We start from the raw sequence: 12,330 nt of genomic DNA, 5'->3' as shown, positions 1-12,330 counted from the left end.
CACTGGCCCAAGTTGGCACCATCATTGCGCTCTTCCCGGGCGAGGCAGATCAGTCGCCAGCTTCTGGACAGCCGCTCACGGCGGCTGCTGGCCGCTCACGCTGGCTGCTGGTCACACACAGTAGCCCCTGGCAACCCACTGCCACAGGGGCTGCAGCCTACGCCGTCGCCAGCGACTCTCACGGCAGCCCAGCTCCAGGTGGAGCTGCTGTTCAGCATCTTAGCTGTGGAGGGCAGTGTCACTGACCCTTGTATGTGGATCCGAACCGGGGCCCTCTGGCATCCCAAGCCAGTTCTTAACCATCGCACCACTCGGCCGGCCCAAAAGCATTTTTAAGTCTCTAAAACTGTAGGGAGGAAGGGTGGTCCCAAGGAAGTAAGGAATGGTATAAAAGCTGCTCAGCTAGGAAGAGAATTCTGCACTAACATGGGGTGAGGGAAACACTTGGAAAGTCCAATTCACCTAAGTTTTTACTAAGTGAAAGCAAATTGTATGCAGTTTGCGAGTCACCAACTTGAAGCAAGTGACAGTGGCCACTTTAATATTCATATATCTGTTACAGACAAGGTGCCCAAAGAGAACAGTCTTTCTAGAGCATACTGAGATACATTTGAAAAAAAGTCCAAAAAAAACCAGGCTTCGGTTAAGAATGAGCTAACCACCCTAGTTAATCTGTAACCAATTCCATAACAGAATTGACAAATTGGTCACAAAAACTTTGCCCAGCAAACTTCAATGAGCTCACGCATGATCATAAAGCATTCAGGGCTCTCTCAACAGCTCCTAGACTAGTCGTAATGAACTATTCACATCCAGGCGCTGTCCTTCACGAATGTTCTACCAGGGTGCACCCTCAAGTGCAAGAAAGGAAAAGCAGATTCATGGACTGTTGAGACGGTTCAGTGTAGAATGAGAGAAGTGAATAGTTCTGACAGTCTAGACAGCGCCTTATGAAAAGCAACCTTCAAGCTCTTCTAGCGATTCCACAAAAATATTGCCTGTCTTGACATTGCAACTTTCTACTAAAAGTAGAAACATGTTTGATAGCAGCTACCAACTATTAAGTGCCTATCATAGGCCAGGCTCTGGACTTTATGCTTTTAGATCCAGTATCCCTACCTCACTACAACCCTTCAAGGTTTTGTTCTCCTTCTGCATATAGAAAAACTAAGATGCTGAGAAGAGTTAGTCCATATGCTAGCCAGAACTGGGACTCAAATCCATGTCTGTCAAGCTCCAAAGCCTGTGCCCTTTCTAGTCTAGCACAGGGCCACATGGCCAGTGTGGGGACAGCTGGTGAGCAGCAGTAACCAAGGGTACAAGACCCCGCCCTGGGCCAGCTGTGTGCGTGCTCAGGCCTGCAGGAGGCCAGCCTGTAAGCTAATGGTTTTCGGGACACACTCACGAATGGGAACTGTGTGTCTTCCTGTGCAGGTCAAAGAATCACTTCATAGACAAGTTGGCTGGGTGGAGACACAGTTTTTGCGTCTGTGGCTCTATCAGTGTTGACTCACCAGGATGTCACAGGCTTATCAAAATGCACAGACAACATGAGAGAATCAGCTTCAAAAACTGACATGATGAAACTAAGTAATTTACTTAACATGGATAAAGTCCTTTTTAGAGAAAAACTGCAAAACATGTTTGGGGGCTGGGCACCAGGTAGGTATAAGAAAACTGTTCAAGTGAAGAAAGAAACAAGTCCAAAGATTTTAGCTGATTACAAGCTCAGTGCAAAGCCATGCTATGCTGTGACTAAGCAGGGCGGTGTCAGGGTGTAGTCACTGCAGAGTGGTGCCCAGGACCATGGGAGGTCCTAATCCTGCAGCCTGCCCTGGTGGAACACACCACGCTGGGCAGTGTCATAGCCTGTTCTGGGGAGGATAAAGACTGCCAACCACACGGCACCCAAGGAGGAGACCGGGGTGGCAAAAGGACTCACCACGTGGGGGATACAAAAACTCGCTGTGAATACCTTATAGCTCTTTCATACCATCATGTAGAGCTCCTAAGGCTACAATGAGAGCCAGTGAGTGAAAAGTACAGATTGCTTGCGCACAGAAGCCGGAACTTGCTAAAGGTGGGGGCCATAAGCACACGCAAGGCCCCGAGGCTGGAGCTGCTCTGGCAAAGCCTGGCTGAGCCTTTGGGAGGGCGACAGCAAGCAGAGGGGTTTCCATTCCGGAGAGGAAGGCCACACTAAGTGATCACCGTGGTGTTTGATAAATCTCTTCTCAAAATTTGTCTGATCGACAAGGCCTGGCTGCATCGGAACTGACAGGGAGCCTCAGCATGAAAAGAGAAAGGCTAATGCAACCTTCCAGACGCTCAGTGGGCTGAAGCCCACACAGTTCTCCACTCCTCTGGAAACTCTCCAAGAACAATAAAGGACAAAGAAAAGGCAACAGCAGTCAAAGAGAATGCCAACAAATTTAGGAAAAAGCAGACAATGGAGAAATAATTTAGGAAGTCTAGCATCCAAGTAACAGAAGTTTTAGAAGAACGTTCTATAATCCGCAACCAAGCCCTCTCATCAAAACAAACAAAAATAATTCTGAGAGCATCAAGAATGGGACTCTGCCCCCAGGACCCGCACATGTCATCACAGTCAGTGGTGCAACAGGTCCTCTAAGGCACAGTGTGAAATTCCACGGCATCAGAGATCGAGTATCTAAACTTTTCTAGTTAGGAAAAAACTTGTAAAAGGAATGACAATCAGAACGACATCGGCTTCCTCAACAGCTATTCTAGCAAAGAACATTTTCAGACCCGAAAGGTCTGCAAGGTTCATTTACACTTTCTCAGAATGCTACTGAGAACTGGCTTCATCGAAGAATGGCAATTAACCACGAGGGGAGGACACGGAATACACGAAACCAGGGACGCAACACACACAAAGGTGATGCCAGCAGAAAGGTGAGGGGGACACCTGCAGCTCCAAATAAAGTCAAGAGGAGCCAGCCCAGAGTAAGGCACGAGGCCGAGGGCTCTGGAAAGGACGTGACAACGAGGAGATGTACTGCCAGACACATGTGACCATGCTGAGAACAACTGTGCAAATTAAGCCAGCAATTTAGGGAATAATGAACCAAAATATACATCCCACTAATATTCATTTTAACCAAAGTTGTGCTTTAATTATGTTGGAAGATGGGGGAGGGAAGGAGCTGTGAATGTAAGAACTAAACCATCTTCATAGTGAGAAGTCAGACAGATCAGAAATAGCTACATACAGGCATACGCATTACTCAGAAATGTGGACAGACGTAAATACGTGAAAACAGTTAAGAGGTGAAGGCAGCAGCCCCTGGCGGGTAGTTGAGGGATGAGGATGGGACAGGATGGTGGAAAAGGAATAGATGATTGTTATTTTTTGTTATAAACCTTGTGATGCTGTTTAACTTTTTAAACCATACACCTATGCATGATAAAATAAAAAATTATGAAAAGAAAATATAATAGCACTTAGGATAGACAATCCCTGGCACTTAGTAAGCGCTCTACTAATGTAAGCTCAATCTGAAATCGGGACATTGTGAAAGATTCACTAGCCTGTCAAGTCATATACAAAGATAAGGCTGAGGCAACTGCATACACTTAACATTCCATGTACAAAAAGAAAAACAAAAACCAAAAAAAAAAAAAAAAAAAAAACCAAAAACAGAAACCACTATGGTACCTGTTCATGTTTAGGTCCTTTTCACCCCATTTTTTCTTCTATCAGCATGTAAACCAACTCCAGACACTGGGACACNGGCTGAGGCAACTGCATACACTTAACATTCCATGTAAAAAAAAAAAAAAAAAGGAAAAAATATCCAACCAACCAAACCAACAACAGAAACCACTATGGTACCTGTTCATGTTTAGGTCCTTTTCACCCCATTTTTTCTTCTATCAGCATGTAAACCAACTCCAGACACTGGGACACCTGGGGGGACAGTGCTGAGATGCCAGGTCTGACCTGTCCCCTATTTTTATACAATGCCTAAGGAAAAAACTGTTTTTACATTCTTAGTTGTGTGTGTGTGTTGGGGGGGGGGGGGCGGATGGGGACAAAAGAATATTCCGTGACTTGTGCAAATTCAACAAAATTCAAACTTGAGCGTTCATGAACTTACAGCCATGCCATTCACTTATGGGCTGTCTCTGGCTGCTTTCACAATACAGGGCAGAGCTGAGGAACGGTGACAGAAACCACGTGAGGTGCTCTCATCATTTGGCACCACAGCTCGGCTGGGCACTCACAAACTGCAGCAACACAGGCATAACGCAACGGTGATCAGAGGGCCACATGTTTACTGCAACATGTGATTTCATTTACTATCACTGCAGTCCCAACATGTCAGAAACTGGACTCCAAACATGTGCTTTTCTGGCCCAGGAGCATGTGGACTGTTCCACTATGGAATCTGATGGCAAAGCAGTGGTTATTATGCCATCATACACACTGGTGCTAATGGAACACACACCATGTCAGCATTACCAGACTTAGCAGTCGCCACAGTATCCCCAACTCACAGGAAAGCAACAGTCAGAAAACTTACAGAATTTAAAATAGAGTACCTCATAACAGGAGAATTTCTTCACAGAAATAAAAATGAAAACGAAAGTTCAAAGTTGGCTTCTGAATGGCTTACTAGCCAAGCAAGGAAGCCACTGGTTTCCTTTGATTCTTGGAGAGTTCACAGGTCTGACTGACACAGCTAAGCTGTTGTTTATTTGGGAGTTTGAAGTGATGAAGAATTAGTCTCTATGAAACGACGACAGGCAGTATGCTTCCAGAGAAGCTGAGAAAAGACGAAATCGCTACAACGTGCAGGAGAATCTGTATGACGCACTACAAATGACGGTGGTAAAATTGTGTGTAGAGCAAAATGGGCTAATTGGACCGATTTCCAAAACCTGTGAAAACGTCAAGTGTTTAAAGCTTATGGTTATGCTTTCCACTTTCATCATCAGGCACTTTTGGAGATTTTTTAAATTCCTCGTATGTCACTGAGCCGGTCATGTCAACATTAACTTGACATTACTGAACTTAACTTACTCCCACGGACTTAGCCATCATTAGTTCCTGACTTGTCCTACCGCACAGCAGCTTAAAGAGCTTATCAAGGGTTAAGTTTTTTTGCAACTTTTTGAGCTCAGGGCCAAGACTGACATTTTTCTGAATGAGAACAGCCCTTACCCACTACTATTGAACAATGGATGGCTCCATAAATTTGGTTTTGCTGAAGTCTTGATGTTTCTTAATGGATGCAACCTAAAATCTCACAAGGCTGATGCAACCTATTTTTCCAGCACTGACCTGCAAAACTTAGACCGGGGTACAGTCATTCCAACACTAACTTTGTTCGGATCACACATTCAAGTTGCCTCATACACTTCCTGTGCTGTCGGAAGTTAAAATGAGAAGATCCCAAACAAATCTACAGTGGATACACTTTCTGAACTCAAACCACAGTTAAACAGCATTTTCAAACCTTAATGCAAGTACAAAGGAAATTTCCCTATTTCAGAATCCATGGAGTGACGCAACAGAGGAGCTTTCCTTGGAAATTAACCTACGAGCTAAAAGGCAAACATCAAGAGAAAAAACTAATGGAATTCCACCAATGCCTTCCAAGTGACGAACATGCTCAACTAACACCACTTGCTTCTGGACCGGTATCAGAATATGGCAGCACCTACCTGTGCAAAAGACATTTTTCAAGATAAAAAAATCTGTAAAACCTCATTACCAATCGGCATTAATAGATACGATGACTATTTACAATAGATTTTGAGAGGGGAGTTCTAACTTTGAACACCATTCCGATGAAATGTTATCCCCCTAGCCCAGGGGTCGGCAAACTTTTGAGACGGAAGAGCCGCCAGGGGTCAGCAAACCGCAGCTCGCAAACGGTGGCTCTGAAGTAAAATTGAAAATGAAAATAAAACTATCATAGTTTCATTTATAAAATTTTTACAGGATATTATTCACATAATGGTGATTATGTAAAAATAGAATAATTTTTAAATTGTTGTGAGGGACAGGACTGGCTCTTCCAGGGTCGGCAAACTTGAGACAGAACGTGCCCAAAGAGCCGTGTGTGGCTCGCGAGCTGCAGTTTGCCGACTCCTGCCCTAGAAAAAGAACTCCATTCTTCTCATTAGATCTTTTACAGAAAACAGAACTCAATTATTTCTATATTTTGAATTTTATCAATAAACTCTGTAAAAATGTGTTTTCTCTCTTGTTATATAAAACCTTCATAATAGCCTCTTTTTTGACCCTTTGGTTCACAAAACCTAAAATATTTACTCTCTGGGTCTTTGCAATAAAAGTTCAAGAAAGAAGATCCCTGCTCTAAAGGACCCTCTGCCTCCATGCTGCCCCTCTTTGGGATTCCTTCTCATTGATTCTAGGACTCCTGGAGGCTTCTGGGTAACTAACTTAAGAGTTCACCCAGTCTAGTGTGGGATAGCTTGCTGATGAGCCGAGGGTAAAGAAAGAAGGAAAGGGAGGAATACAGCTAAAGGTAAGGATTTGTTCTATAAGCTCCCAAAGCTAAGAGTCTCTGTCAGCAAAGAAACACAAAATAAAATTTAAAAAGAGGAAATGGGGAGACAAAGTCTTAAAAATGCTATCCTAAGAAACGTCTCTGCAATTTTAGCTTCTACCAGCACTTAATGATAGCTATTATTTAAAAAGTACTAAAGGGCCGGCCGAGTGGCGCGGTGGTTAAGAGCTGGCTTAGGATGCCAGAGGGCCCTGGTTCGGATTCCACATATGAGGGCCACTGACACTGCCCTCCACAGCTAAGATGCTGAACAACAGCTCAACCTGGAGCTGGGCTCCCGTGAGTCGCCGGCGACAGCGTAGGCTGCAACCCCTGTGGCAGTGGGTTGCCATGGGCTACCGTGTGTAGCCAGCAGCCACCGTGAGCGGCTGTCCAGAAGCCTGTGACTGATCTGCCTCGCCTAGGGAAGAGCGCAATGATGGTGCCAACTTGGGCCAGTGAAGCGATGTCCTCCACAACTAGACTGAAGAACAAAAGGACAGCAACTTGTCTGTTCCCATTCCCCAATTCCCCCCCAAAAAAGTAAAATAAAATAAAAAATACTAAAGACATAAAGCAGAAGTCAAAACTCCTTGCTCACTGGGCATTTAAAATCTACTTAAAGAGAAGACATAACCCTAAAATAATTTCATGAGGTACTCGAAGAGTGCACAAAGGCAAGACTACACAGGGAGTGGACTGTACAGAAGGGGTTGGCGAAACAGTGAGCGCGCTAAGCCACAAGTCACGAAATCTAATGCGCAGAATAAGGAAACCATAAGATGAAGGTGAGCAAAATGGGGGAGGGGGCACAAGGTATAAAGTTCTAGTTCTGAAGTCAGTCAGTCATGGGATGGAATGGACAGCATAGTGACTATAGTTAATAATACTGTGTTGTGTACAAGTAAATAGATCTTATAAGTTCTCATCACAAGGAAAAAAATTTATAACTGTGTGGGGATAGATGGTAACTAGACTTGCTGTGGTAATCATTTCACAATAGATACAAACATAGAATCATTATGTTGGACACCTGTAACTAATACAATATTATATGTCATTATATCTCAACTTTTAAAAAGCTAGTATGTATAGTACTATAGGAACAGTTCTAAAAATTATTTTTCAAAATCCAGTATCACAATAGAAAAATGGATACATGTTAAAGTTTACAGATATACAATTATCTAAGGAACATAAAAAACACGTTCAACCTCTAAAATAATCAAGCAAATTCAAGTTAAAGGCCTCTGTGGGGTCCTGAACTGGTGTCCCTCTTCCCGCCACCCCCAGCTCCGAACCAACTGCTGACCAAGACAAACAGATCATGTGCACCGCAAACTTATCTTCTTCGTTATAAGTAAACCTGATGGCCAGATCACAGCTCATAACTACAGGATGCTGACTTCTTAAATCTGAGTTCTCCATTCGGTCTGGGGGGCGGGGGGGACCTGAAGAGGGCTTGCCCACAGGGTGAGAACATACCCCTGGGTGGAGAAAGAGGAGGGCTGGGCCCCGGGACCAAAACAAGACAAGACAAGGTGCCTGAGGTGAATGAATACTCAGAGGGAATTCTCCCCATCGGGACGTCGGGATTTATGCAGAATAATATGGAGATAAAGTTGGAGAAGTCAGAAGATTCACTTAAGAACCTGAGTTTCAGGGTAAGGAGCTGGTGCTTCCCTGTAAGCACAGGGGTGGCTGGGGGGGGGGGGGGTTAGGGATGAGAAGCTGAGATCTGTCACAGCAGAACCACCATAGTGTCTCCTCAGATGGATTGTAAAAGGCAGGTGATTAAACAGTTTATACCCACTTTCTGCTCAAGATACAATGCAGCAAATGAAAATGGATTTAGAACATGGGGACGTCCCCAAAAGGCCCTACTGGGCCACTTCCTATTAAGTGTCAACTGAGCCAAAAGTCAAATATGCGAAGTCAACCTCTGGTCTTCAAGAAACTTTCAGTAAAGAGTTCCAAGGTGATAACAATTGGGACTCTAAAAAAGTCAGTTATCTGGCTAAAAGCCAGATGTCCTTTGGCTGGTGTAAAACAAAACGACCTCCCACCCCTCCCTCCCCGCTTGCCCCCCTTCTCTTGTCTCTTGTGTGTGTGACACACACACACAGAGAGCCAGGTGACCTAGAAGCACTCTGCATGCTACTTCAGCTTCCTAGGCCTGGCTGGTCCTTCCTTGGGGCCCAGCTCAAACCGCTCCCCCTCCCCGCCCCCGGAAACTGGGGATCACATGGGTGCTGCAGATCACAAGACACAGCACAGCAAACTACAGAGGCTGCTATTTAACTTCCTAAAAATACGCGGTGCCACAGAACCATGCAGTACCTGGCTCAGAGATGGCCTAGCCCCGGTCCAGATTCCAGGGTCTCGTGACAGAACACCGCCTGCCTTGATGAAACTCATGGGAGGAAACTCCTGTGCTCTTAATAGTCTTACCTTTCAAACCAAGTTTAAAAACTAAAAGAAATGTTTTCTTCTCTGTGGCTCCTTGCCCATTACAGATTATCCTGGCAACGGCTGTCTCCAATTTATTGCATCAGCAGATGAGCAGGACTCAAGCGGGACGTGTCCACGAGACAGCAGCTCTTCTAGAAAGAAAAAAGAGCACATAATCACAACATGTTCTCCTCTGGTCAATGACAGCTGCCACTGAGGATGCTGGTTCAGGGCCTTGATTCACAGAGGGCTACACCTCAGAGGACTGAAAAGTTCAAGTTAACTGAATGTTAACTTTTCATTGTAAACTTGAGGAACAGTTCAAGGGCAGTTCAAGAAAACTCCCCAGAACCTTCCCCTGGATTCACATGCATCACTGTGTCACTGTCGCTTTACCATCCTCTCCACATACATCCCAAACATCTGACTTACTGCAGCCAACACGTCCTTTCCCTTTAAACAGTTCCCTGTGTATTTCCTAAGAACAAAGATATTCTCTTACACAACCACAGCACAGATGTCAAAATCAATAATTTAACATACTAATCATCAAATATGGGTTACACAGTTCATATTCTGATTCTGCCAACTGCGTGTGCTATAAGGTCCCTACAGCAGTCAATTCCCCTTGTCCTCAATCCAGGATAGGATGTCACACCTAATGTCACTCCTTCTTTTCCTTTCATCTGAAACAGCTTTTTAGCATTGCTTTGCCTTCCATTTCACTGACATCTTTGAAGAATACAGGGTATGCATTTCTGGCAGAAATACTATGTAAATGAAGTATTGTTTTTTCCTAGAGCATCACATAAAAAAGATGATGTCAATTTGTCCCATTATTGGTGATAATTTTGATCACTTGGTTAAAATTTGCCATATTTCTCCACTGGAAAAGAACCATTTTTCCCTTAGTAATTAAGTAGTAAGTAATCTGTAGGAAGATATTTTGAGATTATGTTCTTAAAACATTCACCCAAGAGTTTTAGTTCTCACTGGCAATTCTTGTCTGAGTCATGTTACACTGACAGTTACAAAATGATGGGGTTTTTGGTAAATCTATTATTCCTCCTGCATTCATCAGGTGACATTCTAACTTTAGTAAGGTATGTCCCCTTTTCCCCACTTGTTCTTCCCTTAACTCATTAACAGCATGGACTCAGGGACTCTTATTTTATTTATTACTGTCATTATTCATTCTCATGCTCAAGTTGTCCCAGATATGGCCAGCGGGAGCCCCACCGAGCAGACTTTTGTGTGCTTCTCAGTTTTTGAGCACTTCCTTATTTCCTGGCATAACAAGTTTCAGATTCATCTTGTACGTTCTCTGCCTCAGCTGTGAAATCAGCCATTTCTCTAAGGAGCCCTGGTTCCTTTTAGTGGAAACTTATTTAGAAATGAAGGTCTGAGAGCTAAGTTTGCTCACAGAGAGCGAGTGGACAAAGCTGGGAAAGATAGAAATTTCATATGATTCAACTCTATGTGTTGTCTGTGTGTATCCCTGGCTTTTAAATATGAATGAAAACCAAAGGGTTACCAGGCATCTCAGGAAAGCCTCTATTGTGAAAGGCCGAGAGCAAAACAAACCAGCAAGGCAAGTTGGAGGAAAGACTATATACCAAAAAAAGAGAACATAAAAGTAAAATTGATATCCTCAGAAAGAGAAGATAATGCATCCACTAAATAAAAACGGTACTATTTTTAAGGGCACGGAGGATAATTAGCAGGCTAACAAAAGGAAAACGATTTCCAATCCAGAAACCTATACCTATTCAAACTATCAAATAAGAACAGAGAGACACAGGAAGACCCCAAAGATTCGCCTCCTGCACCCCTTTCGCACAGAAAACTACTGGAGACTGTGCTTCACTTAAGAGGAAGAGCAACAAGGAGACACAGAGAATACAGAAACAGGGGGTTCAATGTCAGAGAGAGGCAAAAAGACGCCCAACCCCGGGCCCCCAGGAGACAACTATGTTCCCAGCAGGGAGGGCAGGCAGTCCAGACTGGAGCAGGAAAAGGCTTCTTCAGAAAGATAAAGCTGGTGGAATACCTGAACATGTAACTGGTTAAAAGTTTGAGGCCAAATTAGTGATTAATACTGTTTTTTTTAAAGTGATATAACATTTCCAAGGAAAACCAAAAGTTGTTTAGGAAAGGAAAAGTATTTTGTAACTTACCACTTAACATTATAAATAGCACACAGGGTTATAATGATGAAGCTAAATGTTGATTTGATTTGACCAAAACTGCAATAAACCAATATTGGAAGGATGGAGACGATAAAATAGGGGGAGGAGGGTGCAGTGAGAGGAGAAGAGAAAGCTAATCCTTATTTGTCCATATCTTTCATAGTAGAAAATCAACAGATATGCTTAAGACTAAAACAATCACCAAGTATGCATGCAGTATGAACTCTTTAGACATACGGAGGTAAATATGTATTATTTAATTGGCTAAAAGAGTTCAAAATATTATAGCTGCCTCAGGAAAGGGGAAAAAGAGGGTGGGGTGGCTAAGAATTGCTGTTCATCTTATCTAAGTTCCTAAACCTAGCTCATTCTTAACTGTAGATTGTGTAAAACTTTGACCAAAAAAAATTTTTAATAAATTTTTAAGTAGACTCCTAGACCAGAGCACTATAACGTCTGCTACTCACTAGCTGTGTGACCTAAGACAAGTCATTTAACCTGAGAATCCATTTCATCTATAAAATAAAGGAACTAGACTAAATTAACTCAAAACTTTCTTCCTGCTTCAATAATTTATGAATCTAATATAAAAGTAAAGTAATCAAAGCTTTAAATATGGTGCCAGTGGCTACAGACATTAGCCGATTAAATTGCAGAAGGAATTAAGCAGGCTTGGTGAAAGAATAAATGGAGAGAGAAGTAGAAAAAAAAAACTGATTTAAGTCTGTGGGTACCGAGAGGGTGTTGGTGGTGAAGGAGAGTTAGAAAAGCATTGTTTAAGAAATGAAGGGAAAACAAGACAGGCAGCTAGAGGCAGGCAGTGGGTATCTGCATTCCTGCTTGTCCCACAGCCCAAAAAACCTCTCCTCACCACCCAAAAACTTCTCTTTTCTTCAAATAAACTCCTTTTCTAAAGGGATGAGATCAATCAGGTGCACACCCAGAGAGGAACTGCCCATTCTAGAGGAAGAAGGGATAAAAACTCCAAGTCCTGGCCAGTCAACGCCTTTTGGGCATTTTGAGCCTTGCCTCTGATCAGGCCTGCTCCAAACTCTTTGGTGTTGCTTTCTTTTCTAATAATGGCCCTTGAGCCATTCTCTACTTTTTCTCCTGCTTCTGCTTCTTTGAAATGTATTTTTACTTCTAAT

General features: G+C 43.3%; 1 protein-coding gene across 13 annotated transcripts in view; it reads right to left on the bottom strand.

The window, feature by feature from the left end:
• PPP6R3 (protein phosphatase 6 regulatory subunit 3) overlaps window positions 1-12,330 on the bottom strand; it is a 125,550-nt gene that overhangs the window by 84,229 nt on the left and 28,991 nt on the right. For all 13 annotated transcript variants that reach the window (XR_002125372.1, XM_019654681.1, XM_019654683.1 and 10 more), the window contains exon 2: window positions 8,994-9,145. The gene's annotated coding sequence lies outside the window, so the exon portion shown is untranslated. The remainder of the gene's footprint in view (window positions 1-8,993; window positions 9,146-12,330) is intronic.

The sequence above is a fragment of the Hipposideros armiger genome, unplaced genomic scaffold (assembly GCF_001890085.2).
Source record: "Hipposideros armiger isolate ML-2016 unplaced genomic scaffold, ASM189008v1 scaffold_228, whole genome shotgun sequence".
NCBI classification, from domain to species: domain Eukaryota; kingdom Metazoa; phylum Chordata; class Mammalia; order Chiroptera; family Hipposideridae; genus Hipposideros; species Hipposideros armiger.
This window is presented reverse-complemented; position numbering and strand designations above follow the sequence as displayed.